The sequence below is a fragment of the Chaetura pelagica genome, unplaced genomic scaffold, assembly GCF_000747805.2.
Source record: "Chaetura pelagica isolate M959 unplaced genomic scaffold, ChaPel_1.0 scaffold420, whole genome shotgun sequence".
NCBI classification, from domain to species: domain Eukaryota; kingdom Metazoa; phylum Chordata; class Aves; order Apodiformes; family Apodidae; genus Chaetura; species Chaetura pelagica.
In genome coordinates, this window is record NW_009951919.1 from 46,460 (window position 1) to 53,187 (window position 6,728).

The following is a 6,728-nucleotide window of genomic DNA, read 5'->3' on the forward strand; positions in this document are numbered from 1 at the left end:
GTGCTGCCACTTCCCTGGTGACTGCCACGGAGCAGAGGGTCTGAGAGCCCTGCACATGATGGAACAGACCTGTGCTCCTGCAGCAGCTGAAGGCAGGGGAGCTGATGGGTTACTGGGATGTGCAGAAACAGCCCTGCATTGCTTGTAGATTGAGCCAAGGCTAAAGGACACACTGAAGTTAGAGGTGTGGTTAAAAAAAGCATCTTCTGCAGTCAAGCATGAACATACCTGTTCAGCACCATGAAGCAGAAAGCCTTCCTTTTTGGGTTACCATCCTGCACCAGCAAGGGCAAGATTTTCTTTTCCTTGTACACTTTTTAGGGGTCAATTAGTATGAAGTATGAAGTGGGGAAAAAAATTTCTTACTTCCAGTGCAGAGTCTGCATGGCCTGCCCTTGCAGGGAGCATCATACCAGCTGCAGAGTCTCTAAAGTGGCAGTGAGCTGCCTGGTTCCTGCTGCAGTGCCCAGGCTCAACTTTGTGGCTCACCAGGCAGCATCCACACAGTGTTCTGGACACAGCTGAGATAAGGAATATCCCTACTTCTGGCTCCCAGGTACAGGACAGAACTGGCCAGCAGAAGAGCAGCAGGACCAGCTGCAAACAGTACTAAAACCTATGGACTCTCTGTCCACATGCTATGTGGCAGCCCCCCATGTCTACATTCTGCTATCCTAAATGTTCTTCTCTGGGATTGTGCAGAGTCCTTCACACCATCTACAGGTAGACAAATCTCAGCATCTTCTGCATGGCTCCCATTCTCCCTCTGAGCTCTCAAGACTGTTTGTCTAATGTCTTGAGGAGAGAATTTTGACTGTGGGACACTATTACTTAATTTGAATGAAAAGTAAATCTTTCCTGGACCCTGAATCTCTAATTACACCCATCTGCTTCTCCAACCTCTTCTCTGGACCATGGCCCACCCTGGGAAGACCTGGCTTGTGTTAATGGGAGCTGAAGTGAAAAACATGCAGACCACCAAGAGAACAGGCAAAGGAGAGGATGGTGGGGCAGGGTAAGGCAGAAACAAATATGAAATCAAATCCAGGATCCAGGAATTCCCTGCCGAGCATCATGTTGGAGGTGGCTTCAGTTTGACCCTGGTCTTCCCTTGAGAAGAATGTCCTCTGGCTGCTCTTTGAGCTGCCCTGGAGCCAGGAGTACAGGCCTGCTTGAAGCAATACTGCAGCAGAAAGCTGAGCTCAAAACCCACCACATGAGACTCCCTGGAGACCTTTCAAGCTTCACCCACCGAGCGTGAGAGCCCCACAGTCGGCTGCGCTCTCAGGCTCCCTTGCAGCCTGGACCTGACACATCCACGGCTCTGCAGCCCCTCTCCTGCCCCACAGCCTGCCCAGATTCATCAGTGACCACAGCCCGTGGGATAAGCAGTTTCTCTGGAGCTGAGCATGCTTAGCAGAGACCCAAAGACACAGCACACTTACAGGGAGCCACCAGATGCTGAGGCTCTGCTTTCACAAATAGCATCACATACAGACACGTTTTCCCCCATCACCAAGTGCAGTGCACCCTTGAGAGGCCCAGACAGAGCGCAGGACCAGTGCAGGAGCATTCCCTAAAATACAGATTGTGCCAGGGCTGGCTGAGAGCCCCAGGGATGTTTTGATCTAAGCATGTGGCAGAGCATGGCAAAGGGGCTGATCCCACATGGACAGGGCATCTTTTAGTAGCTTCCATCCTGAGAAGGAAGCAAAGAATATTGTTCATTTCTGCATCCAAGCAGGAGCTTGTGCTGTTCCAGCTCATGAATATTAGGGCATAGCCCATAGGAGCTGGCTGCACAACAGCAGAAACCTCTGGAGGGGTCAACTTGTGCCAGCCCAGCCACCCCATCCTGCAAGTGCTGAACACTTAGATGGAGAGGGAGCATAACCCAGCTGTGGTATTTAGATGAAGAAGGGCAAAGTTGTCTTTTGCTGCTCAGTGACTTGTTAACAGAGCTGACTGGCAGGTGCTTGCAGATGCACAAACCCTACTCTGGCAAAGAGGATGTGTTTGACCCTGAAGCCCTCTTGGCTCTTGTGAAGGGAACAAGCTCTGTGGCAGGGCTGAAGGAGCACGAGGACAAGGCAGTGCCCCATCATGGCTGCTCTGGAGCAGTGTCCAGGGACATACAACACCTGCTGCTCTTTCCTACATGTGTGTGACTGCTGTGAACATCCTCTGTGGTGCAGAGGAGGGATCTGTCTTATCCCAGCTAAGCCACAAAGCCACAGCCAGCTTTGCCCACTGTAGCACGCTTGGGAGCTTCAAAGAGGATTGAAGAAAAGTGGTGCCAACTGCAATGTCTCCCTTGAAGAGCATCTGTCCTGAACAGATTTAGGAAGACAGCTGTGGAGAAGCCTACAGAGCATCTGTTTCCAGCTGGCATCAGCAGGCTCCATCACCCAGAGGCACATTATCGCAGAACTGAAAGAAAACAACTTGGGAACAAATCTTCAAAGGTGACAGATAGGAGGGAGGCAACTGTCCAAAACTGCTGCCTGGACCTTTCTCCAAAAGCAGAAGAGAACAAATTCAGAAATAAACCCAAGTGAGCTGGACCTGTCGCTCATCCCTGCCTTCTTCTGGTCCTCTTAGCACACCAGCAACACTAACTTGGGTTTGTGTTGTTGTCCACAACTTCTGTGTCCCCACAGATTTGGCTGAGCCACATGTGATGCAGGGAATGTCTTAGTTTAGAGCTGTCCACAGGCAGGTCTGTTTGCACTGGCCCATCCGTGTTTATATAAATATGTGTCACTCAGCTACTGCTGGCCTTGATGGTTGATAAAACAAGGGGATCTGATAATGTGTGAAAATCCCAGTGGGTAAACAAACAGAAAGCGGAAACACTGGAGACTTGTACAATTACCCTGCTCCACACAGAGCACCAAAAGTGCCTGAGCAAATGCAAAGGGCTTTGGGGCTCCTTGGGGCAGTCAGGGTTGAGAGCAGGGCCAGCCCCATGGTCTGTACCTGGTGTAGCAGCCACAGCCATGGCAGAGGCCACTGAGTGTTACTGGGTTGGTGATCAGGTTTACTGTTGATTTCCTTATACATACATAGGATGGGAAAAATTCAAGAGTCTTATATTTATTCCAGTGTTTGTGGCATTCTGATCCTTTGGAAAAGCCTGCAGTGATTCATGGACACCAGTCCTGTCTCAGGCACTGATGGCTTTTTAGTGATTGCAGAAGTTTGAGCTGGGTCAGAGGGGCTGCATAGCTGACCCCAGGGAGATGTCACTGCTTCCAGAGCTCTCGCTCCTGGTGACATGGGGACAGCACAGCACGCTGTCTCTGAGCTCATCTGGGATGAGCTGGGCAGCAGGAGCTGGAAGAGAGCAAAGTCTGCAGGAATATAAATCAGCTGCTGAAAACAAACACAAAGGGGCAGGTCTTTCCCCCCTACTTGGACAGAATCCTGTCCTCCTTGCATCTGAGCTATTGTGCCCTCTGATGGCACCTTATCTCTCTTCCTCCTCACTGTCCCTTGCTGACTGCATCTAGCTCTTGGTGACAGTCACAGTCTGGCTGCGCTTAAAAGCATCTGCCCACAGAGCTGCCCTGGCAGGAGAGCTGCATGTGCCAACATGCCTGTTCCCCACTTGGATAAAAGATGAACCCAGATTCCCCTAATAGAGCAAACAGTGCTGACAAAAGGCTGTTTTCACCCCCCAGCTGTCTCCTGACGACCTCTTCTTTTTTCCCATCTCCCTTTTTTTTTGCACATTCTTAAGTGACTTTCAGCTCCGCTGGCAAACTGTCAAGTGAGGATGAGGCCTTCCTCTGAAAGGGGCTCTGATTTCACAGAAGGAAACTTCCAGTACGGAATAAAAGCGTGTTTTGTTTGTAGTAAACAAGTGCAGTTACAGCAAGCCGGGGTGGCACGTGCGTGTGCGTACTTGTGCACTTGCAAGCCTCCCACTCTGGGGATCCTTGGCTATATATAACTGCACATGTGCACACTCTGTCTGGGGGTTTCTTGCAGTTCCTGGACTTTTCCGTTTGCCTTTGAGCTGCTGGTGAGCAGGGTCTGTGGTCGTGCCCTTGGAGAAGTGTCTGTAGTTCAGTGTCCCTGCAGAGGTGGGACAGAGGGGTGAAGGGGCTGCAGGGTGCTGTGCAGAGCAAGGAACCCCCTCCCATGGCAGTGGGAAGGAAGCAGTTGGCAGCTGGACAGAAAGCCATCAGATGAGCCTCCCCCTTGTTTTCTCCTTGCTGTCTTTTATCCTTGACTCCCTCCTGCTTTTCTCTTGCTCATTTTCTTTCCAGTCTGCTCTTCTTCCCTCATTCTCCTTCCCACTCCATTCATCACACCACAAACCCCAGCCAGCAGCTACACTGAGCCAAGGGAACTCAGCACATCCGTGTGTTTTCTTAATAGCTCTGGACCCTTTTAATAATGAGAGGGAAAAGAGACTAAATGAAGCCTTTCCCTCAGGGCTCTGTGTGGCTCCCTGTCCTGGGGTCAATACCAGTAGGACAAAGTCATGGGAAGGGGAGTCTTGCTTGTGGGTGGGCTGATATCTGACAGCTGAGCACGGCCAGAGCGGTGGCCTGGGGTTGGGGACATGCCCCTGCTTGCCCAGCAATTAGTGAAGCTGCCTGCCATCTCCTCATGCCTGTTCTTCTCCTTGTACTAACCAGCAAGGAGGGCCTTGTTGAAGCAGTGGTGGTCAATGGCAGCCTTGGCTGCAGTGATCATGAGATGGTGGAGTTCAGGATCCTGTGTGGAAGGAACAAAATACCCAGCAGGACCAGAACCCTGGACTTCCACAGGGCACCCAAGAGCAGTGGCTGCCTGGGCCACATGCAGGTGTTGCAGAGTGACACCAGGCAGTTAAATCCTCACCACGTTCACCCTGCTCAGCCCAAAGCTAACTCTGCTCTTCTCTTTGCCTGTGTCTAGAGGCCAGCACCCCTTGGAGTGGTCGTGGCCTGGGGGCAAGGTGGACCCTGCTGGGAAGGAGGAGAAGGAGCTCATGGCGTCAGCAGCTCCCAGCAGCGGCCGGGCAATCCGAGAGCAGGACTGCGAGGGGACGGGCACGAAGCCCTACTGCAAAGTGCTGGTGCTGACAGAGACCCAGGCCAACGACACGGGTTCCTATCGCTGCTACTACAAGTACATCGATGCCAAAATCGAGGGCACCACAGCAGTCAGTGTCTACGTGTTTGTGAGAGGTAAGAGCCAGCCCGCGACATGCGCCTTCAGGCCTGGGAGAGCTTGGGGAGGCGGCCTCTGCACCAGCAAAACATCAGGAGGATTGAAAAGCCCCCTGTGCCCCCTGGCCTCTCGGGGCAGAGCGAGACTATTGCAGGCCAAGGGCTGGCTCTCTGCACTTCAGGGGAGCCAATATCCGTCCACTTCTGGGGGCTGGTGGCAGGGCCTGGGATTCAATTATGTCCCGGCCCGGGGGCATCGCTCCAGCCAGGCTGGAATGCAGGAATTCAAGGAGCGAGAGCTGGCCTCAGAGACGCTCCACTGCTAAAAAAAGCAACATGAGTTAGTTTTGGGGCAGCTGAGGGCTCCTCAAGATGCTAGCAGCTAGCAATGACAATGTTCTGTAAAGCTGAGGGAAAGGAGGAGAGGTACAAACATGCCATGTGCAGCCTCCTCCTGTCCCCGGGCTGGATGGCCCTGGAGCAGCTCCACAATGGCAGACCCAGATGTTCCTCTCCACGCTGCGCAGGGTTTGCCTGCACAGGCAGGGTTATGAGATGTGTTTTTGAGGAGGAGGGCAGCCCACCAGGCTTAGAGCTGGAACTGCAGCTCGGCAAGTGACTGCAGGGCCAGCACTCAGCTTCTCCATGCCCCAGGGGCTCCTCCTCTGCTGTCTCCCCCACTGCTCTCAGCACGCTCCAGCAAGATAAATGAGCACTGTCCCCTGGAAACAGTTGGCTGAGCTATTTCTCTTTCCGCCCCCATTTATTAGTTGGTGCAGTTGTCACGAGCCAGGCAGGTCATGACACACAAGATGCATTTTTCAGAAGTCCCAGGGTAAAGCCACATTTGCCTCTGAAGCTATGCAGAGAAAAATGCAGGGGCAAATCAGAAAAGCTGGGCAGCTGCTGCAGAGAAATTGAGACCTGTTTGGGCAATCACCTCATCTTCCCGTGGGCTCTGCTGCTCATCCTAAAACAGGACAGAGCTTCCCTGGATCCCAGACATGTTGTGAGTTGGACAGGGGTGTTCAGATGCTCTGGAGTGTTGTATCAGGATGGAGGGAGAGAGCTTCTTAGAAATGCTGAAAATAAGTGCAACCTAACAAACTTGCATGCAGGAAGTGCTTTTGCAAGAGCTTGATTTGTTTGTGATCTAACAAATGCCATTTTGCCCCCTTGTCCACCTTCTCTCACCTCTGGCCTCATTTGCAGCGCAGTAATGGCTCTCCTGAGTACCAGAGAGCAGCAAGTGGGCAGCTTAGAAGCAATAAATCCCACACTTCCAGGGCGCATGGGACTCTCAGTGCTTGTGGACAGCGTGTGCGCAACAGATCCAGCCAACACCTCACAGCGTTGCTGTGCACATGGCTACACAGCACATGTTCCTACTCATTCCAATCAGGCTGTGCCTTGTTATGGCTATCAAACATCCAGGAAACCTCAAAATCTGTCTTTCCAGACAGGACAGGCTTTCAGGAAGGAGAAGAGACTTGTCAGAAGAACCCAGGCATACGGTAACTGTAGCCATTGCAGAACATGCAGATAAAACCCTGCCTGTTCCTG